General features: G+C 40.5%; 1 long non-coding RNA gene across 1 annotated transcript; it reads right to left on the reverse strand.

Annotated features, from left to right (window-relative positions):
* Positions 1-15,136: 15,136 nt before the first annotated feature.
* On the reverse strand, positions 15,137-21,670 carry LOC144334553 (uncharacterized). The gene is made up of 3 exons (XR_013404514.1): positions 21,457-21,670; positions 16,897-17,066; positions 15,137-15,191 (listed from the first exon to the last, which is right to left on the reverse strand). It is a non-coding gene; the product is annotated as an uncharacterized LOC144334553 (long non-coding RNA).
* Between the last annotated feature and the right edge of the window lie 2,703 nt (positions 21,671-24,373).

A 24,373-nucleotide genomic window follows, 5' to 3' on the forward strand; every position in this document is an offset into this window, starting at 1 on the left:
TTGTGTACTTATCTCCTCTAAGGATTTTGCTCCAGTATCATCTTCTCAGTAAAGCATTCCCTAGCTATTTTATTAAAATTTCAATCATTTCCCTTATGTATTTTTCTTCACACTCCTAAATGGTCATTGCCATATTAAATAGTTTATTTATTTATTTATTCCCTGTCTCCCTCTAGTAGAAAGCAAGTTCTAATAGGACATGACTTTTTGTTTTACTCATTTCTGTTTTTCTAGTATGTAGAATAAGCCCAGCACTTGGTTGGATAAATATCCATTGAAAACATGCAGACGATAAAAGTGATGTAGTGAATATTCTGATGCTTCTCACAGGTCCCCATCTCTGGACCAGAGAACTTGTATGCCTGCTGCTGTGAGTCCCCTGTTAATGGCACACAAATAGCTCCTTCTCTGAATTATTGACCTTCACCAACCAGGTGGTACCTGGTTGATTATACTTGCCTGGGGGAGTCAGTGTATAGCCATATAGCTATATCCATAACCAATGAATGACTTACTTAATGGTACAAAAGTTTGCCTCCTTGCCTCCAGATAAGACTAACTTTGTGGGGCATTTATTGCCCAGGCACTGGCATCGGTCTGAAGGTAGTCTTCAGCTGAAAACATAAGCTAAATTAGCATTCTTCCCTTCTCCATCCTGGTTTCTCCACTCCTCTTCTCCTTGCTCTCCTTTTCTAATAAATCACTTGAATCAGAGACCTCAGCAGCATAAACTCTCTTTCTAAATAACCCAATCTAAGATCCCTGAAAAGACAGTGAGGATTTATACGAACAAATTAGACACCTGTCTTTCAATCTGTATTTTGAAGAAAAATAGAGAAGGCAGTGAAAAGGAGAAACAGCCATCTACAGAACATTTCAATGAACAGCCATTAAAAGTGACATATCATGCCAGCCTGTGGTCTTAGTATGTGTAGAAGGTAAAATAAAATCTCCCAGACTTCCAATTTAGTTTTTGCTTTTATTATATTATTGGGTTTTGAAGAAAATTTAACTTCCAGCTTCAGATGACCTGTAAGAACTTGATATGCTTCTCAAACTCTTTGAGCCACATATAAAGTTTGGAATTAAAACAGAATGCCTAATGTGCAGAGCTGAAGTAAGAATTATAGTACATCATGTAGGTGAAACCACATAACACTTCCTGGCATGTAATCTGTAAATCAGCATAGATTTCCATTGGAGAAGTAAGAGTGGAAATGAGACAATAAAGCAGATTCTTACTATATATTTGTTCATAATTATACTTCTTAAACATTGTAGGCTGAGTTCCTTTGGAAAGTAGATTCTAAGACAGAGGTTAATTTGCAGTATGTTCACTAAGGAGTGTCTTTGTGATCAATATTCATGGAAGGGAAGGTAGGGAAACAGGATTGGGAAGAAGAAAATGCTATATTGATATGTAGGATCAATGGCAACCTTTACAATCCTAAGAGAACTCAGGAGTTTGATTGGCTTTTCAAGTTTGTCCCCTTTTGCATGAGTTAGCCAGTGCTTTATTGTTTTATGTGGAACAGTCATTGGATTATGGCCTATCATGAAAATGAGTTTGACCTTCAGCCAGGCAGCTCTTTGCAGATGAGACAGTCTCTGCAGGTGTTGAGAACTGAAGGCTGACTGCTGACAACATTCCCAAAAGCTAGAACAAGAAGTTGAAGGAGAATCCAGGTGGCACATAATCTTGGTCCCAGCCAATCTTAATATATGAGAAGAAGATAGAGATCTTTGTTCTTTCCTTCACTCACTCCAGGACTATAATTGAGCTCTTATTATGTATATGCCACTGTAGGTACCCGAGGTATAATGAGGACTAAGACTTGGTCCTTGACCTTGAAGAATTAATAGTCAAACGTGGCAGAAGAATTGTATGTAAACAAATAAGAAGAAGCTGGTGAGTGCTATTTCAGAAGTAAGAAGAAAGTGCTGTGGGAGCACAAAGGACAGAACAAACAACTCAGCATGGGAATTTGGGGAACACTTCACCTTGGCTTCACCACTCATTTATGTCTAAGTAGCTGAGCTGTTTCTACAGACAACTACAAAGAAATTGCTTGCATAATATATCACTTTCAATAGCTGCTCACTGAAACATTTTAAACTGTTGCTGAGAGCAAGACTTTGTCTCCAGACAAATGTGTGCCTCAAATTGTCCATTTAGCTTATGGCATATAGCAAATCAAGCTCTTGCTTAAAAATTACAAAGATTTAGATATGTGTGTCAAGGGATGCATATTCTTTGACTTGAAGAAATTTTAGATAGCTGAAGATAAGATCCCTAAGGGGGGAAAAAAGATTTATTTAAGAAAAAATAAAAGGATCAGCACAAATTATTAACCTGATTCAACATGATGATGAGGCACAAGTACTCAAGAAATGCTGGTTGTTATTCAGCCATAAAAATTACTGATTCCCTGATTGAGCAAATGCGTACTGAGGGCCTATGATGATCAATAATTTCTTAACTGATATACCTTTATGTTCATTAAAAGCATAAGTCAGTCACCAATAATGTGAGTACTGACACTTTGATTTGATCACTGTCTGAACAACATAGAGTTTCAGTTTATGTTTATATTACTGATGTCAATATATATTTCTGAACTTTTAGAGATGCACTAAAATAAAAACTGAAAGAACATACCAGCCAAAAGTTCAAAGGAACGTAGGAAAAATAAAGCCTGATTTGGAAATTAGCTCTGGGAGGCAATATCGTAAAAGAGGAATTTTGAATCACAGGGCCCTGCAGCTTCTTACTTAAACTCTCTAAGACTTAGCTCCTTCATCTGTCAGACAAGGAAGATATTTTCCCCAAACACTGCAATGTTTACATAAGACATGTTAAGTGATTGGATCAGAGTAATTTATTACAAAATGTCAGTCCCTTTGCTCTTCCATCCCGGAAAATACTTTCTAAGAAAATTACAGTGAAAGGCTTTGGTGTTTAATAGGACCATCTCCATCAGTGAATGAAAATAGCATTTTATTTCAATGTTCAGAATAGTTTAAAAGTCAATACTTATTGTAAATAACTACCATAAATATAGCAATGACCTATACTTATTTATGTAAATAAATGACAGTAATTACCTATACTGTTACTTATATTTATACATGAGAAGAAAAGTGTCTGTTATGCACAGAAAACTTTGGGAGGCTTTCTAAAACAGTAGAAAGACAATGGACATTGCCACATGGAGACCTGAATTTTAATTCCAGCATTCCTGCAGTAAAGCAGTATGACCTTGTGGGGTGATTACTTAACCTCTCTGAGGTTCCATCATTCACATAAAATTGGGGATTCAATAACTCAATTTTACAGGGATTTTGTAAGGATTAAATAAGATAATATGCATTAAATATGCCTTGGTGTTTTAGTGAGTCATTAAATGAGTATAGAATCTTATGAAGCCTCCAAGCACATCACACCTGTACATTCTTTTGGTTCTCCTAGTCAGCCCCTAATCTCCGTAATTATTTGGTTTCTTCTTACCTTATGTTATAAAAGTTTTAAAAACAATTTCTCCAATTGCACTAACCTGCTTCACAGCAGATTACAAACCTATCTGCTAGATTTTATTTCTATTTATCAAACAGTACCCAAAATTGTCATTAATAATAAAAAATAAGCATTTACAGGTTTGCAGATTGTTAGAATGGGAATGGACCTTAGAGATATTTCCTCTGCCCACCTCATTTTACAGAACAGGAGACTGTGATGATCAAATTCTTCTTCTTCTGGGAGTTGTCATTCAGGCAAGACACTGGCCATGTACAAGGTAAGATTGACATTGGTTCATGGTGGGTTTGTAATCACCTCCAGACCATAATGTATCCTTTTTTGTGTGTATTAGTCTGTTTTCACACTGCTGATAAAGACATACCCACCACTGGGCAATTTATAAAAGAAAGAGGTTTAATTGGATTTACAGTTCCACATGGCTGGGGAGTCCTCACAATCATGGTGAAAGGAGAAAGGCGTGTCTTACATCACAACAGGCAAGATAGTAGAATGATAAGACTGGAACAAAATGAGTTTGCCCTGATCAAATAATCAGATCTCATAAGACTCATTCACTGTCATGAGAACAGTGTAGGAAAGACCTGCTCACATAATTCAATCACCTCTTACTGGGTTCCTCCCATGACACATGGGAATTGGGAGAGTTACAATTCAAGATGAGATTTGGGTGGTGACATGGGCAAACCATATCATTCCACCCCTGGCCCCTTCCAAATCTCATGTCCTCACATTTCAGAACCAATCACACCATCCCAACAATCCCCCAAAGTCTTAACTTATTTCAGCATTGACTCAAAAGTCCACATTCCAATGTCTCATCTGAGACAAGGCAAGTCCCTTCTGCCTATGAGCCTGTAAATTCAAAAGCAAGTTAGTTACTTCTTAGATACAACGAGGGTACAGTCATTGGGTAAATACAGCCACTCCAAATGAGAGAAATTGGTCAAAACAAAGAGGCTACAGGCCCCATGCCAATCCCAAATCCAGTGGGACAGTCAAATCTTAAAGCTCCAAAATGATCTCTTTTAACTTCATGTCTCGCATCCAAGTCATACTGATGCAAGAGGTGGGTTCCCATGGTCTTGGGAAGCTCCATCCCTGTGGGTTTGCAGGGTACAGCCTCCCTCCCAGCTACTTTCATGGGCTGGTGTTGAGTGTCTGCAGCTTTTCCAGGTGCATAGTGCAAGCTGTCAAAGGATCTACCATTCTAGGGTCTGGAAGATGGTGGTCCTCTTCTCATAGCTACACTAAGCAGCGTCCCAGTAGGGACTCATGTAGGTGCTCTGACCCCACATTTCCCTTTTGCACTGCCCTAGCAGAGATTCTCCCTGAAAGGCCCACCTCTGCAGCAAACTTCTGCCTGGGAATCCAGGTGTTTCCACACATCTTCTGAAATCTAGGTGGATGTTCGAAAATCCCAGTTCTTGACTTGTGTGCACTCATAGGCTCAGCACCATGTGGAAGCTGCCAAGGCTTGGCTACCCTCTGAAGCAGCAGCCCAAGTTGTACCTTGGCCTTTTTTAATCACAGCTGGAATGGCTGGCATGCAGGACACCAAGTCCCTAGACTGCACACAGCAGAGGGACCCTGGGCCCAACACATGAAACCATTTTTTCCTCCCAAACTTCTGGGCATGTGATGGGAGGGGCTGCAGCAAAAATCTCAGATATGCCCTGCAGACATTTTCCCCATTGTCTTGGTGATTAACATTCAGCTCCTTGTGACTTACGCAAATTTCTGCGACTGGCTTAAATTTCGCCTCAGAAATAGGATGTTCCTTTCTATTGCATTGTTAGGCTGCAAATGTTCTGAACTTTTATGTTCTCCTTCCCTTACAAAACTGAATGCCTTTAACAGCTCCCAAATCATTTCTTGAATGCTTTGTTGCTTAGAAATTTCTTCTGCCTGATACCCTAAATCATCTCTCTTAAGTTCTAAGTTCCTCAAATCTCCAGGGCAAGGGCAAAATGCCACCAGTCTCTTTGCTAAAACATAACAAGAGTCACCTTTGCTCCGGTTTCCAACAGGTTTCTCGTCTCCATCTGAGACCACCTAAGCTTGGACCTTAATGTTCATATCACTATCAGCATTTTTGTCAAAGCCACTCAACAAGTCTCTAGGAAGTTTCAAACTTTTCCACATTTTCCTGTCTTCTCCTGAGCCCTCTAAATTGTTCCAACCTCTGCCTGTTGCCCAGATCCAAAGACACTTCCAAATTTTTGCATATTTTTTTCAGCAATGCCCCACTCTCCTAGTACCAATTTACTGTGTTAGCCCATTTTCACACTGCTCATAAAGACATACCCAAGACTGGGCAATTTACAAAAGAAAGAGGCTTGGCTTGGAAGGCCTCACAATCATGGTGGAAGGTGAAAGGCACATCTTGCAACACAGCAGGCAAGAGAGACAATGTTGAGAGCCAAGTGAAACAGGTTTCCCCTTTTCAAACCATCAGATCTCATGGGACTCATTCACTATCATGAGAACAGCACAGGAAAGACTCGCCCCCGTAATTCAATCACCCCCCACTGGGTTCCTCCCATGACATGTGGGAATTGTGGGAGTTACAATTCACAATGAGATTTTGGTGGGGACACAGCCAAACCATATCATTTTGTTATTAATTAATGTTGAAAGAAAGAATTTTCTATAATCTGCGACTTCAGATACACCTGCACTTGAATATATGAATTTAACTGTGTGACTTTGAGTTTGTTCCTCTCCTTGATTTTATTGCAAAATGGGGATGGTATTGACTATTGTCAACTGACACATAGTATCCACTCCACAATATTAGTCTACTTCATCATTTCTCTTTATTTCTCATAGAAAATAACTTCTTTGGTGTCAGAGGCTATGATTTGTTTGTCTTTGACATCTCTGATAACTCCGTAAGTGGGGTAGATTTACAAAAAGCATTACAGAGTTGACAAAATTAGAGCAAATCTTTGCCTTGGTGATTACTGAAAACAACCAGCATTTTTGGAGCATAAACGTCTTGCCAAGCACCATTCTTTGCACTTCACATTTATTAATTATTTGTCTTCATAGCAATCTATGAAGTAGGTGCTGTTATTATGACCATCTTACAGATAAGAAAACTGAGTCTCCTATATTAAATGAATTGATAAAATTTACATGCAGTTAGTGGGACAATGAGGATTTGAACCCAAATACACTGGGTACGCATTACTCCATATGTTACCTGTAACCATTAGAGAACTAAATAAATGTTTTACTCATAAGAGCATCTTTAGAAAATCAAGACTAAAACAATCTGGATGCATTTTCTTCAGTGTTCTTGTGACTGTGGTTGTTTTTATTTCTTCCTCTTTCTTAGATTTCTGTTTTGTATACTACATTACTAGAAACTATAATACTATAGATAAATCATCATCATTTGACCCCTGTGTGATGTGGTTTTTTTTTTTTTTTAAAGCTTATGCCTTGAATTAGCTAGGTCCCATAATATTCTCCTCAAAGTCCTTCCTGCCCTGGTAAGCAGCAGAATCAGCAGCTGTAGCCAGGAGTGTCAGTAAAGAGACTTGATTAAATATAAATACGTCTATGGAGTCATATTTAAGGCAAACTTTTTAGGTCACTGCAGTTGGGAATAGAAAGTGATTTTGGATTTTGAGTGTGAGATTAATTTCTAAATAAATGAGGCTGAAAAATACAGTACATGGCACCTGTGTGTACCCTGAATCCAGAGACCGAGAAAAGATATTAAGAACAGTTTAAAAAACTTACCATGGAGGGGGCGGAGCAAGACGGCCGAATAGGAACAGCTCCAGTCTCCAACTTCCAGCGCGAGCGACACAGAAGACCGGTGATTTCTGCATTTTCAACTGAGGTACTGGGTTCATCTCACTAGGGAGTGCCAGACAATGGGTGCTGGTCAGCTGCTGCAGCCCCACCAGTGAGAGCTGAAGCAGGGTGAGGCATCCCCTCACCTGGGAAGCGCAAGGGGGAAGGGAATCCCTTTTCCTAGCCTGGGGAACTGAGACACACAACACCTGGAAAATCAGGTAACTCCCACCCCAATACTGTGCTTTAAGCAAACAGGCACACCAGGAGCTCATATCCCACACCTGGCCGGGAGGGTCCCACGCCCACGGAGCCTCCCTCATTGCTAGCACAGCAGTCTCCAATCTAACCGCAAGGCAGCAGCGAGGCTGGGGGAGGGGTGCCCCCCATTGCTGAGGCTTAAGTAGGTAAACAAAGCCTCTGGGAGCTCGAACTGGGTGGAGCTCACAGCAGCTTAGACTCCACCTCTGGGGACAGGGCACACATAAACAACAATTAAAGTAGCAGAAACCTCTGCAGACGCAAACGACTCTGTCTGACAGCTTTGAAGACAGCAGTGGATCTCCCAACACGGAGGTTGAGATCTGAGAAGGGACAGACTCCCTGCTCAAGTGGGTCCCTGACCCCTGAGTAGCCTAACTGGGAGACATTCCCCACTAGGGGCAGTCTGACACCCCACACCTCACAGGGCGGAGTACACACCTGAGAGGAAGCCTCCAAAGCAAGAATCAGACAGGTACACTCGCTGTTCAGAAATATTCTATCTTCTGCAGCCTCTGCTGCTGACACCCAGGCAAATAGGGTCTGGAGTGGACCTCAAGCAATCTCCAACAGACCTACAGCTGAGGGTCCTGACTGTTAGAAGGAAAACTATCAAACAGGAAGGACACCTACACCAAAAACCCATCAGTACATCACCATCATCATCAAAGACCAGAGGCAGATAAAACCACAAAGATGGGGAAAAAGCAGGGCAGAAAAGCTGGAAATTCAAAAAATAAGAGCGCATCTCCCCCGGCAAAGGAGCGCAGCTCATCGCCAGCAACGGATCAAAGCTGGACGGAGAATGACTTTGACGAGATGAGAGAAGAAGGCTTCAGTCCATCAAACCTCTCAGAGCTAAAGGAGGAATTATGTACCCAGCGCAAAGAAACTAAAAATCTTGAAAAATAAGTGGAAGAACTGATGGCTAGAGTAATTAATGCAGAGAAGGTCATAAACGAAATGAAAGAGATGAAAACCATGACACGAGAAATACGTGACAAATGCACAAGCTTCAGTAACCGACTCGATCAACTGGAAGAAAGAGTATCAGTGATTGAGGATCAAATGAACAAAATGAAGTGAGAAGAGAAACCAAAAGAATAAAGAAGAAAAAGAAATGAACAAAGCCTGCAAGAAGTATGGGATTATGTAAAAAGACCAAATCTACGTCTGATTGGGGTGCCTGAAAGTGAGGGGGAAAATGGAACCAAGTTGGAAAACACTCTTCAGGATATCATCCAGGAGAACTTCCCCAACCTAGTAGGGCAGGCCAACATTCAAATCCAGGAAATACAGAGAATGCCACAAAGATACTCCTCGAGAAGAGCAACTCCAAGACACATAATTGCCAGATTCACCAAAGTTGAAATGAAGGAAAAAATCTTAAGGGCAGCCAGAGAGATAGGTCGGGTTACCCACAAAGGGAAGCCCATCAGACTAACAGCAGACCTCTCGGCAGAAACTCTACAAGCCAGAAGAGAGTGGGGGCCAATATTCAACATTCTTAAAGAAAAGAATTTTAAACCCAGAATTTCATATCCAGCCAAACTAAGTTTCATAAGTGAAGGAGAAATAAAATCCTTTACAGATAAGCAAATGCTTAGAGATTTTGTCACCACTAGGCCTGCCTTACAAGAGACCCTGAAGGAAGCACTAAACATGGAAAGGAACAACTGGTACCAGGCATTGCAAAAACATGCCAAAATGTAAAGACCATCGAGGCTAGGAAGAAACTGCATCAACTAACGAGCAAAATAACCAGTTAATATCATAATGGCAGGATCAAGTTCACAAATAACAATATTAACCTTAAATGTAAATGGACTAAATGCTCCAATTAAAAGACACAGACTGGCAAACTGGATCAAGAGTCAAGACCCATCAGTCTGCTATATTCAGGAGACCCATCTCACACGCGGAGACATACATAGACTCAAAATAAAGGGATGGAGGAAGATTTACCAAGCAAATGGAGAACAAAAAAAAGCAGGGGTTGCAATACTAGTCTCTGATAAAACAGACTTTAAACCATCAAAGATCAAAAGAGACAAAGAAGGCCATTACATAATGGTAAAGGGATCAATTCAACAGGAAGAGCTAACTATCCTAAATATATATGCACCCAATACAGGAGCACCCAGATTCATAAAGCAAGTCCTTAGAGACTAACAAAGAGACTTAGACTCCCATACAATAATAATGGGAGACTTCAACACTCCACTGTCAACATTAGACAGATCAACGAGACACAAAGTTAACAAGGATATCCAGGAATTGAACTCATCTCTGCAGCAAGCAACCTAATAGACATCTATAGAACTCTCCACCCCAAATCAACAGAATATACATTCTTCTCAGCACCACATCGCACTTATTCCAAAATTGACCACATAATTGGAAGTAAAGCACTCCTCAGCAAATGTACAAGAACAGAAATTATAACAAACTGTCTCTCAGACCACAGTGCAATCAAACTAGAACTCAGGACTAAGAAACTCAATCAGAACTGCTCAACTACATGGAAACTGAATAACCTGCTCCTGAATAACTACTGGGTACACAACGAAATGAAGGCAGAAATAAAGATGTTCTTTGAAACCAGTGAGAACAAAGATACAACATACCAGAATCTCTGGACACATTTAAAGCAGTGTGTAGAGGGAAATTTATAGCACTAAATGCCCACAAGAGAAAGCTGGAAAGATCTAAAATTGACACTCTAACATCACAATTAAAAGAACTAGAGAAGCAAGAGCAAACACATTCGAAAGCTAGCAGAAGGCAAGAAATAACTAAGATCAGAGCAGAACTGAAGGAGATAGAGACACAAAAAACCCTCCAAAAAATCAATGAATCCAGCAGTTGGTTTTTTGAAAAGATCAACAAAATTGACAGACCGCTAGCAAGACTAATAAAGAAGAAAAGAGAGAAGAATCAAATAGACGCAATAAAAAATGATAAAGGGGATATCACCACTGACCCCACAGAAATACAAACTACCATCAGAGAATACTATAAACACCTCTACGCAAATAAACTAGAAAATCTAGAAGAAATGGATAATTTCCTGGACACTTACACTCTTCCAAGACTAAACCAGGAAGAAGTTGAATCCCTGAATAGACCAATAGCAGGCTCTGAAATTGAGGCAATAATTAATAGCCTACCAACCAAAAAAAGTCCAGGACCAGATGGATTCACAGCTGAATTCTACCAGAGGTACAAGGAGGAGCTGGTACCATTCCTTCTGAAACTATTCCAATCAATAGAAAAAGAGGGAATCCTCCCTAACTCATTTTATGAGGCCAACATCATCCTGATACCAAAGCCTGGCAGAGACACAACAAAAAAAGAGAATTTTAGACCAATATCCCTGATGAACATCGATGCAAAAATCCTCAATAAAATACTGGCAAACCGGATTCAGCAGCACATCAACAAGCTTATCCACCATGATCAAGTGGGCTTCATCCCTGGGATGCAAGGCTGGTTCAACATTCGCAAATCAATAAACATAATCCAGCATATAAACAGAACCAAAGACAAGAACCACATGATTATCTCAATAGATGCAGAAAAGGCTTTTGACAAAATTCAACAGCCCTTCATGCTAAAAACGCTCAATAAATTCGGTATTGATGGAACGTACCTCAAAATAATAAGAGCTATTTATGACAAACCCACAGCCAATATCATACTGAATGGGCAAAAACTGGACGCATTCTCTTTGAAAACTGGCACAAGACAGGGATGCCCTCTCTCACCACTCCTATTCAACATAGTGTTGGAAGTTCTGGCTAGGGCAATCAGGCAAGAGAAAGAAATCAAGGGTATTCAGTTAGGAAAAGAAGAAGTCAAATTGTCCCTCTTTGCAGATGACATGATTGTGTATTTAGAAAACCCCATTGTCTCAGCCCAAAATCTCCTTAAGCTGATAAGCAACTTCAGCAAAGTCTCAGGATACAAAATTAATGTGCAAAAATCACAAGCATTCTTATACACCAGTAACCGACAAACAGAGAGCCAAATCATGAATGAACTGCCATTCACAATTGCTTCAAAGAGAATAAAATACCTAGGAATCCAACTTACAAGGGATGTAAAGGACCTCTTCAAGGAGAACTACAAACCACTGCTCAGTGAAATAAAAGAGGACACAAACAAATGGAAGAACATACCATGCTTATGGATAGGAAGAATCAATATCGTGAAAATGGCCATACTGCCCAAAGTAATTTATAGATTCAATGCCATCCCCATCAAGCTACCAATGAGTTTCTTCACAGAATTGGAAAAAACTGCTTTAAAGTTCATATGGAACCAAAAAAGAGCCCGCATCTCCAAGACAATCCTAAGTCAAAAGAACAAAGCTGGAGGCATCATGCTACCTGATTTCAAACTATACTACAAGGCTACAGTAACCAAAACAGCATGGTACTGGTACCACAACAGAGATATGGACCAATGGAACAGAACAGAGCCCTCAGAAATAATACCACACATCTACAGCCATCTGATCTTTGACAAACCTGAAAGAAACAAATATGGGTAAAGGATTCCCTATTTAATAAATGGTGCTGGGAAAATTGGCTAGCCATAAGTAGAAAGCTGAAACCGGATCCTTTCCTTACTCCTTATACGAAAATTAATTCAAGATGGATTAGAGACTTAAATGTTAGACCTAATACCATAAAAATCCTAGAGGAAAACCTAGGTAGTAGCATTCAGGACATAGGCATAGGCAAAGACTTCATGTCTAAAACACCAAAAGCAACAGCAGCAAAAGCCAAAATTGACAAATGGGATCTCATTAAACTAAAGAGCTTCTGCACAGCAAAAGAAACTACCATCAGAGTGAACAGGCAACCTACAGAATGGGAGAAAATTTTTGCAGTCTAATCTGACAAAGGGCTAATATCCAGAACCTACAAAGGACTCAAACCAATTTACAAGAAAAAAACAAACAACCCCATCAAAAAGTGGGCAAAGGATATGAACAAACATTTCTCAAAAGACATTCATACAGCCAACAGACACATGAAAAAATGCTCATCATCACTGGCCATCAGAGAAATGCAAATCAAAACCACAATGAGATACCATCTCACACCAGTTAGAATGGCGATCATTAAAAAGTCAGGAAACAACAGGTGCTGGAGAGGATGTGGAGAAATAGGAACACTTTTACACTATTGGTGGGATTGTAAACTAGTTCAACCATTATGGAAAACAGTGTGGCGATTCCTCAAGGATCTAGAACTAGATGTACCATATGACCCAGCCATCCCATTACTGGGTATATACCCAAAGGATTATAAATCATGCTGCTGTAAAGACACATGCACACGTATGTTTATTGCGGCACTATTCACAATAGCAAAGACTTGGAATCAACCCAAATGTCCATCAGTGACAGACTGGATTAAGAAAATGTGGCACATATACACCATGGAATACTATGCAGCCATCAAAAAGGATGAGTTTGCATCCTTTGTAGGGACATGGATGCAGCTGGAAACCATCATTCTTAGCAAACTATCACAAGAACAGAAAACCAAACACCGCATGTTCTCACTCATAGGTGGGAACTGAACAATGAGATCACTTGGACTCGGGAAGGGGAACATCACACACCGGGGCCTATCATGGGGAGGGGGGAGGGGGGCGGGATTGCATTGGGAGTTATACCTGATGTAAATGACGAGTTGATGGGTGCTGATGAGTTGATGGGTGCGGCACAGCAACATGGCACAAGTATACATATGTAACAAACCTGCACGTTATGCACATGTACCCTAGAACTTAAAGTATAAAAAAAAACAAAAAAAAAACTTACCATGTGAAATATGCTGTAATATCTTTTCTTTATCTTCCCTCATAAAAACAAATCCCAGCTAGGAAGATTGCAAGTGAAACATGTATAGGAACTTCCACCAGTGGCATCATTTAAAATGAGATAATTTTTTTTTCCACTCACCTAACTCTCTAACCATATAGGAGAATAAATAATGTAAATAGAAGACAAGTGTTAAACTTATTGAAACGTATGCTTGAAGTTTTCCATAAACATTTGAGCTTCAAAGGGGATTGTTGGTTCTGGCCCAAACGAAGTAGTCCATTTGTCCCAGTTCCTCCTACTTACAACTAAAAAACCTGTGACATAACACACACACACACACACACACACACACACAACAACAACAAAACAAAACAACATCAACAACAACAACAAAAAAAAACATAGGAAGTTGGAAGAGTGGAAAATGGTAAAGAAGGAGGAGTGTCTAGGGATGTTGAGAAATAACACAGTAGCACAGTGGTGAATTCCCTGGGTTTACTTATTAGCTCTCATATATTCATATTGGGTGCCTTCAATCTAGAACAGTCAACCTAGCAAAAGCAGCTCCAAGAAAGCCTATTAAGTCTAGCTAAATGTCCAGAGAAGGGATGGCCTAAGAGAGCAAAAAACCTTTTCAGCAAAATATTGGCCTAGTCAAGCAGAACACCTATGGAAAACTACCCTGTACCCCTCATGGTTTCTGGAGGACTGATTTAATTGTCAATATCCCACCCCACCAACAGGCAACTGGGGAAAACAGATAATGGTGCTATAATTGTTCTGCCTTGTGATAACGGTGCCTAGCAATGAACTAACCTTCCATCTCTGGCTCAATGCAAGTGGGTAGCACTCTGTTTCCCCAGCAAGTGAAGGTAGTGTACCTGGGTCTGAGCTGGGAGCTGGTCTCTCTTCTCCTACTCGGCAGAAGCAGTCAGTGGGTACGGTGTCAGCAGAGTCCAGTGGCCAGCTGAATCTCCACTCCCACTCGGCGGCAAAGGGTGCAAGTCAGGGAAGACAGCATCCTACTTTCCTTCATCTTTGTAGTCAGTGAGAGCTGGTGGGGAACGGAATCCCCCAAAACCACCTAGCACCAAGGAGAATGACCAAAGCAATTAGAGGCAGGACTTTTTAGCCCTCTCCTTCAACACAGAACCCTCATTGTTGTGTCAAACGGTTCCAATGGGGAGCTGAGCCTCCACCTTTGTCTTTCCTTAATGGAGCAAAATGAACTGGTGTGTGCTGGGGCTAGTGTACAGTCTTAATAGCATATCCTCTATTAACTGTGCTTTTTTTTTTGCTTTTCTGATTCTCTAAATTTTCTGTAGATGTCTCCTTCAGCTCCCAAATGAAATATTTGTGTTGGGGTCTGCGTGTTTCCTAAACAAAGGAATGAACACACAAGACAACACAAGACAAGACAAACATGGCGGCCGCCCCGAATGGCGCGCTCTGCTTTATTTTATACAGTCGTTTGTGGAATGTTGCCAAGTCACAAGACACATCGTTGTTTTTCTGACCTTTCCCTGACTTTCTGGATTTTCAAGATGTTTACATATAAACAGGCCCCCAACGCCCTGCTTCGTTTGCAAGAGCAGGACTTATGGGGAACACCCTGTTTGTGAGCACGTAGTCCTCTACATTTCCCCTTTCCTTATTTACAAGTTTGAATTTCTTTTAAAACCATCATTACCTATTGGGCTCGCTGGGATTCGATGTTTGCCCTTTGGCACCGTCTCCAGCAGACTGTGAAAAATGACAAAGGCAAGAACAACAATCAATACATTACTAGAAACAGAGGTCAGCAAAGTTTTTACAGGACTCATAGGGTTCAAAGACGTCAAACTTTGTGCAATACCAGTCATCAAATCTGCACCAGTCAGCAACGGTAACTGATTGCAAAATGTTTCAGAAATGTTCTGTGTTAATTCTTGTATTTCTAGGGAAAGTTTATTATGACCAATTAAAAGTCTCTTTATCTCAGTCCAATTATGTACAGTGCTGTCAAAAGGAACAGGAGTAATACAAAATTGGGTAGTGTTCCAATCACATTTCAACAAAGCTCGGGTATTCAACACTGTTAGCTGATCTCCCAACCAAGAAACCACTTGTTCCAGATTATCTACTCGTTCAGTCAAATGAGCATCTATGTCTCGTTGTTGCTGCCACAACAAATGTGATTGTTCATGCCATTGTTGCACAAATTCTGCATTTTGTATATTCTGGTGTAGAGCTAATCCAGCAACAGCGGCAGTGGAAGCAATTGCTACAAGTCCTATCACCGCAGTCACGACGATTCCAACCATCCTCCGACTGCGGTGGACAAGATCTTGCATAACCTTGTAAATTTGAGTAACCCCAGCAGATTCACTCCAAGTACGTGTTAAGTTTACAGGTAGCCAGGTTTCTTTTCTGGCTCTTAGTATATATAAATCGGAATGAGACTCATTCCAATTATTATTCCACCAAGTAGTATTTATACAACTTAAGAATGTACAATTGTTTGTACAGTTAACTACCCCTGTATTATTATCCCATTTAAAAATTCCTGTCAACAACAAGTAAGGCTTCCTTACACATGCAATAACATATCTAGAACTATTTTGATGCAAAGATATATGGAAAGGGTTAGCAATATTAGTAAGATTTAAGGACATGTTTCCCACGAAAGTGAACATTGGTTTACCAGCAGGTAGCAACTTCCAAATATGACCTTGTATTTGTGAGGTATTAGCCAAATGTGGCATAGGGGGTGATAGACCACCATCATGCCAAATAATAGTTTCATTGCCATCTGCAGCGATGTTGTGATTACCTATATGCCAACGCAGGTTGACATGGTTGAATTTAGTCTGAAAATCATGTACATTCCAATCTGTAACAAGGTATTTACGACTCTTCCCTTTTACTTCTAACAACAATCGTGGCCCACTACTTCTACATTTAGTCCACTCTAGTTGGGAAACACCTCCGGACACATCAGGGATAGGGCATAAAGATAATGTACTTGGCAGAGTTTCATCAAGTACTGCAGTATGATTATACTTGAAACTTTGAGCCACAACAATCATAGTAAAGGCAGAGATATGACTATGGTTATAGCGAACAGCCCAAGCCTCATGAGAAAGATGCAGACAATGCGGACTACCCCCAAGACATATAGGTAACCCTTCAACCCCAAATTGATATGAACTATTTACTGTGCCAGTGTCTAATTCAGGATCCTGGTTTAAAAAAGGCAATGGCATCCAAGCAGTATCATTAGTAAATACTGGGACTTCTCTGTCTCCCCAGGCCACACCTTGATATAAGGGTGGAAAAGGAATATAAGCCCAGTATGTAAATTCTCCAGCTGTTACCTGACAATTTACTACGGCCAGCATAGCCAGGAATAAAGTCAGTGGGGTTTTGGGCTGCCCAGCTTGTTGAACAACCCCTTCAGCTTCTTAACTGTTTCAGTTGTCCCCATGTTGGGGGCTCCACACGTCGAGTTCCGAAGGTGAATGTTCTCTGAGCGCTCAGATTTGGCTCCTGGAATTCCTTCAGGAACTCTTTGGATCGGCTTCTCTTTGCCATGGCACTGTTTCAACCGTCGAGATGGAAACCAATCGTCTCCGGCACCTGTACGGACAAGAGCATAGCCTCGGCCCCATTGTAAAACGTTTCCTTTTAAATATTTCCCTTGTAATGAAGGATAATACACCCACAGATTACTGTTTTGTGGCTTTTCTAAAGGCTGTTGAAAATGTTTCATCGCTGCAGACTGCTGTAATTGGCGCCAATGGTTGAGAAAATTTAAAGTAAAAAAGGCTTTCAGAATTTGATGTTTTGGGGAATCTCGCCCATTTCCCCCTTTTTGCTTTAAAAGTTGTAATTTTAAGGTAGCATTGGCTCTTTCAATAATTGCTTGACCTTGACTGTTAAATGGAATACCAGTGGAATGATGAGTATGGTATAAAGAGAGGAAGGCAGCCAATTTGCAAGAGCAATAAGCAGGGGCATTATCAGTTTTTAATTCAGCAGGGACTCCCATAACTGCAAAGCAAGTAAGTAAATGCGTAATAACAGAGTCAGCCTTTTCAGAGGGTATGGCGTAGCCCACTGGAAATGTGACCACGTATCAATAGTATGATGAACATATTTTAAACGACCAAAGGAAGGAACATAAGTTACATCCATTTGCCAAATGTGATTTTGTTGAATGCCTCGAGGATTAATACCTGGACTTAAAAAAGGTGCAATAATAGGAGCACAAGATGGGCAGGCTGTGACAATAGCTCGGGCTTGACGGCGTGTTATAGAAAATCGCCGTTGTAATCCTAAACTATTAGTATGATGTAGTTGGTGCTCATCCTGAGCCCGTTGGACACTGCCAATAAGTAAAGAATCAATCTGACTATTGCCAAAAGATAAAGGTCCTGGCAAAGCTGAATGAGAACGAATATGAGTGATAAAAAGGGGGGCAGTGCGGGAAGTAAGAGTTACAAATAATAAAGAAAATAATTTTTGTAAAGGAGTTTGAGGAAATAATGGTAAAGAAGTCTGAGAAATATATTTAGTTACATATACAGCATATTGGGAATCACTAACTATATTACAAGGGGTTTGAGGCCAGTCTTGTAGAACTATAAGAATGGCAAAAAGTTTTCCTTGTTGTGCTGATTCAAATGGATAGTGAGAAATTTTTGAATTGTCTGAAGTCCAGTATCCAGCCTTTCCATTGCTTGAAGCATCAGTAAAAAAGGTGGGACCTTTAGCTGGAGTGTAAGAGATAGGATTATATGGCAGTAAAGAATATTGTTGCAGAAAAGCAAACAATTTATTACTAGGATAATGCTGAGAAAAAGAACCAGTATACTCAGTGCAAGCCACTTGCCAACCCTCATGAGTTTCCAGCAGAGATTCAATGTATTGATTAGATAATCGGGTAATAATTTTTACAGGGTCAGCACCAAGCAACTGACGAGCTCGATGTCGTCCTTTAATAATTAATTCAGCCAATTTATCAATATATGGGTGAATTTTTTTAATGGCTTTATTAGCCAAAAACAGCCACTCCAGAATATTATTATCTTGGTGTAAAACGGCCCTTGGCGAATGGGGAGTATGAAAAAGACACAACGAAAGTGGAAGATTGGATGCAATATAATCAAGGTGAGCTTCACTAATTCTATTTTCTACAAATGACAATTCTTCTTATGCTACAGGGGATAAAGTCCCCATAGGTTGAATACAAGTATTTACAGCTCTAAGATCAGTTAATAAGTGACATTTTTCTCTTTTTTTTTTTTTTTTGACAAGACAAACACAGGGGAATTCCGTGCAGAAGTACTTGGTTCAATATGCCCCTCGGCCAATTGTTCCTTAACTAAATTCTTTAAAGCCTTAAGTCTTTCTTTAGATAATGGCCACTGTTCCACCCGAACAGGAGTTGTAGTTTTCCACTTCAATTGTAAAGCTTGAGGTTTGTGGACAGTGGCTAAGAGTTTAAAGGATTGTAGCCCATTTTGAACATCATATTTTTGGCAGCTGAAGAAATATGAGGAATGCTTAAAAAGGCACCAAATTGTTGTAAAAGATTGCGGCCCCAAATACAATATAAAAGAACACTTTTCCTTGTTGTCCTTCAGGTCCTACACAGCTAAGGGGCTCGACAGTTTGGTAGACTATTGAAGCAGTACCTAGGCCGGATAGAGTAACCGATACTTGTTTCTTTTTCCAATGATCAGGCCATTGAGCCAAACATTATTATATACATCCGCTCCTGTGTCGACTAAGCCCTCAAAAAGTATCCCATTAATTTGCAATGAACATAAAGATTTTTGATCAGAAACTAAAGTTTCCCAGAAAACAGTTTTCCCAGTACTACTGAAACCTCCTTGACGAGACACATCTCCAGATAAGAAAGGAAAAAAAGGCAATAAAAGCAATTATGCAATACATTCCCCTGCCTCTAGGCGCATAAGTTGTGAGACTTGTACCATAATAAGGATTTCATCAGTAAAAGCAGGATCAATTATTCCTGGGACCACCATTAACCCCCGCATAGCGTTGCTACTTTAACCTAGTGAAAGTCCTACATGTCCCTTTGGCAAAGGACCACACACTCCGGTAGCCAACTTAAATATTCCTCTATTAGGAGTTAAAGTATAAGGCTGGACAATAGCTAGGTCAGCAGCGGCACTCTGCTTAGTGGCAGCATAAAGCTGAGAAACTGGGGTAGGGTAAGATGTCTTTAAGGAGGACTCGAGGTCATTCCTTGATGTTGTAAGCCACTGCTCACTGGGTACTAGGGTAGGCCTGCATTGTAGTTGTTGGGGCCCCAAGCCTGCGGGCCCCGGCTTCCGTTGCCCGAGAGGGGTGACAGTACATTCCCACTTTTATCAGTTTTTGAACGGCATTCATTGGTCCAATGTCGACCCTTGCCACATCGTTTACACATATTAGATGGTAACCTTTTTTCTTTTAGAGCAGAAAAGCCTAATTTTTTCCAGCATTCCTTTTTAAAATGACCGGGTTTCCCACATTGATAGCATATACCTTGTTTAGAATTGCCTTTTAAAGCCTTAGAAAGTGCCCCAGCAAACAATTGAGCATTGTAAATAGTTCCTCCAACACCTGCACAAGCCCGAATGTATTCATCTAAATCAGCCCCACTAGCTTTTAGAGGACGCAGCAATTTTTGGCACTCAGGATTAGCACTCTCAAAAGCCAGAGTATCCAAAAGAATTTTAGCAGCAGGGCCTGAACCTATAGTCTTTAATACAGCATCTTGAAGATGGGCTACAAAATCTGGATATGGCTCTGTGGCTCCTTGTAGGATCTTTACAAAAGATAAAGAAGTTTTACCCGCTATTTCAACCTTAGTCCACGCTTTTAAAAACAAGGCTTTAATCTGAGTGAGAGCAATATCATCTAGGCCTGCCTGAGCATTAAGAGTGGCATATTGTCCTGAACCCGTAAGCTGCTCTTCAGTAGGTCCTGGGGGATTTCGCGTAGCATTTTTTCTAGCTTGTACTCTTGCTTCCTCCCACCACCAACTTTTTAATTGAAGCCATTGCGAACGATCAAGGACAGCCTGTCCCAACGTTTCCCAGTCAATAGGAATCATCATATGTTCTGAAGAGAAGGAATCGAGAAGGCCAAGGACAAACGGTGATTGAGGTCCATAATTAGAAATTGCAGCTTTCATTTCTTTCAAAAATTTAAATTGTAGGGCTGTAAAAGTCACATTCTGGCCACCGTTTGGGAACTGAGCATTGGGGCCAAAAGCAGCCCGTGTTATTGGGAATAAATCTAATTCCTCGAAATCATCCTTTTCCTTCGATTCCTTTTTTTCTCCTACAGGAGGAAGAGGCACAGAGAAAACCTGACCTGACATAGGCAAAGAGGTTGGAGGTGGAGGCAAAGGGAAATCCTTTTAGCAGAAGGGAAGGTAACAGGGAAGGCTCATGGCGGAGAGATAGGAGAAATAGGAGCAGCGGTATCTTGCAATTTTAACAACTGTTGTAACATCTCTAAAATGTGCTGCAAATTAGAATTTCCTTCAGATGAAGGAGGCATTAGCTCTTTTTCCAATTCCTTGTCCTCAACAACCGGGGCATAAACATGTTCCTCTCTAAGATCATTCCTCTCTAAAGCTTCAGATGCCTCACCTCCTGTGGCAGTATCGCCATGCCGAGTCAGTTTCAAGTAACTCTAATGCCTGAGTAATGGAACTACACACAAAGTCCACAAAGTCAGAGGCATCATTTGCCCTCGCTCATGAGCTCGACGTAGTACTTTAACCACTTGTAACCATTCCTTTCGATTTAACTGCACTTTGGTTTGATATTGAAACCAATAACAATGTTGTTCAACATGGGCAAACAATCACTTCAAAGTCTTATGTTCCTTAACTAACTTTTAGTCCTATAGACATCAACAGTCCCTGCAGTAACCACAAATATTCAGAGGCCAGAGAGGTGGAATTCCCCATAATTTTCCCGTGGGTCCCCCTTTCTTTATTTACCTGCCCGGGGTGTTCCCCCTCCGGTTCCTTGCTCTCGTGGAGCCACAGACCCTGCTCGCTGCGCCAGATGTTGGGGTCCGCGTGTTTCCTAAACAAAGGAATGAACACACAAGACAACACAAGACAAGACAAACATGGCGGCCGCCCCGAATGGCAGGCTCCACGTTATTTTATACAGTCGTTTGTGGAATGTTGCCAAGTCACAAGACACATCTTTGTTTTTCTGACCTTTCCCTGACTTTCTGGATTTTCAAGATGTTTACATATAAACAGGCCCCCAACGCCCTGCTTCGTTTGCAAGAGCAGGACTTATTGGGAACGCCCTGCTTCATTTGCAAGAGCAGGACTTGTCGGGAACGCCCTGCTTCGTTTGCAAGAGCAGGACTTATGGGGAACACCCTGTTTGTGAGCACATAGTCCTCTACATATTTGTGCTTGAATCCTTGCCTCAGGGTCAACTTCTCAAAGAAACCAAGATAAGGTATTATTCGGCTAGTATTTACCCAGCATTTTCTAGAGTCAGAACATTGTTGTAGGAGTACTGCATTTCTGGAATAAAGCAATGTAAAATAAGCTCTATTATCGTGCAGCTGATACTTTAGTGGAGGAGAAGGAGATGCATCGTGTCAGTAATTATTTAACTTAAATTTTGTTATGTGCTATGAGGCGAAAGGAGGTGACACCAGGTCAATGCAATCCTAATAAAAAAAAATAAATCCCTTGGATTCATCACAATCCCATTTCATAATCCAGGTCTGAATCCACCCTTATAAACAGTTCATCTTCACCACTCCAACTCTTTCTAAAAACTTGCCAAATGGTAGATTAAGCAACACACATTCAGTGTTAACTCATTCATACTAAAAATGATTAAAATATTATACTGGCACCATAAAGTATGTAATCAAATAGAACATAACAGAAAATGAAATGTTGATCTAAATAGAGGAGGATGACAAAAGAGAGGAAGTCCCTCGTAATATGGAAGAACAGGAAATTTCAGCTTTGAAGGAATTCCCACTCCCTCTAAAAAGAGAAAAATATCAGGATGAAAAAAAAAAAAGACTCTTCTTTTCACTATTTTCAATAGTACGTTTGAAGAACTGAGGGGTTCATAGAAAAAAAATGAATCTATAAAAATATATTTGGCAAGTACATTTCAATTTATTTCAGTTCATTATTATTTATCTATCTCATCTACAGAGTTCCTTTAGCTTAATGGGATGGAATTGTGGAGTGCTCACTGGGGACTGCAGGAGTGGGATTGTACCTCACTCCATGATGGAATCTAGCTCTATCCCATTGTGCCTTTGCACATGTCCTGTGCTAACCCCCAAACCCTGGCATCCTTATATTTCTGTTGCGATGTGTGAATGCCAAGTCAATTTAAGAATCATTGCATGAAGCAACAGGAAGGAGTTAAATTACCCCTTGATGTTAGAATAGATTCTGATATCTGCTACACTGAATTACTCAATATTATTTAAAGTGAGAGAAGCTTAAGTGTGAGAAATGTCTTGGAGCCAGTATTACAATTCTACATAGGTCTTCTCGTCTTCAATTTGCTGTCTATGAAAGCTCATCCCCTGGTTTACGTTGGCATCACATGAAGTCATTTTATTGTATTTTCATGGTTTTTATCTGAAATTGTGTGTTTATTTTATATACACCATCACAATGCCAAGGTATACCAAAGATATTGTTTGTTTTCCCATCATATGCTCTCAAATACCTCAAAAATCATTATTTTTACCACAATAACCACGATTGCAATGAAATCATTAATTGAAAAAGTCATTGCTTAACAATTTTTTCCACTGCTAAATTTTGCTCAGCTTCCTAAAGGCAGAGCCATGTCTACCTTGTTCATCACTGACTGTCTGGTTTTCAGAAAAGTGCTTTACACAAAATAAATCCTTGTTGAATGAAGAGTGAAATGCTAAGAAAGCCATTTTTATATCAATGCATCTCTATCTTTAGCATATATTAAAACATCCTTCACGGTGAAACCCCGTCTCTACTAAAAATACAAAAAATTAGCCAGGCGTGGTGGCTGGCGCCTGTAGTCCCAGCTACTCAGGAGGCTGAGGCAGGAGAATGGCGTGAACCCTGGAGGCGGAGCTTGCAGTGAGCCGAGATCGCGCCACTGCACTCCAGCCTGGGCGACAGAGCGAGACTCCACAACGTCTCAAAACAAACAAACAAACAGATAAACAAACAAACAAAATACATCCTTGCCTCTGTCTCCTCCAGCTAGAGGTTTTTATTCATTCAGTTGGGATGGGTTCATGATTTACATTTCTAACAAGCTTAGAAGTGATGGTTAGGCTGCTGGTTTGGGAAACATATTTTGGAAACCACTCGTCTACATGATGTTGGATCACTGTATGATCTAACTAAAAAATACATGATAATGTTCTCGGTCTGCAGTTAAATCGTTGTGGCCTCCACAGCCCATTTAAAATGTTGGGCATAGTGGTTATGAAGCAGTATAAGTAAAGTTAGGAGGCCTTTCTGACTTGTCTCTTTGAGTGAAGCCCAGTGGGCTCCTTTCACAGTTAGCTCTTTTTGCTTGCACCTTCATGCATCAACACCTAACTCTCCTATAAGATAAGTGGTTGTATAGAACAACAGCAGAATATCAGATGGCTACAGGTTCCCAATACCTAGTACAGCCTGAGAAAGAGAACAAAAGCCGCTTATTGCTAATGTAGATTGGCTCAATCTCCAGCCAATTAAGCAGCACTAAAAGCCCAAGAAGCTATTAGCTAAAAATTCCTGCCTGGAAGAGACAGCAAGGCACTTCTCCTGGATCTCACATGCACAGCTAGGCTCAAAGTTTAGTGTATAGCAAACTTTTTCTTATTTTAATAGTAAAAACACACTCCTACATGGAGATTTTATGTGCCAATGATAC

Source organism: Macaca mulatta, chromosome 14 (assembly GCF_049350105.2).
Source record: "Macaca mulatta isolate MMU2019108-1 chromosome 14, T2T-MMU8v2.0, whole genome shotgun sequence".
Taxonomy (NCBI): Eukaryota; Metazoa; Chordata; class Mammalia; order Primates; family Cercopithecidae; genus Macaca; species Macaca mulatta.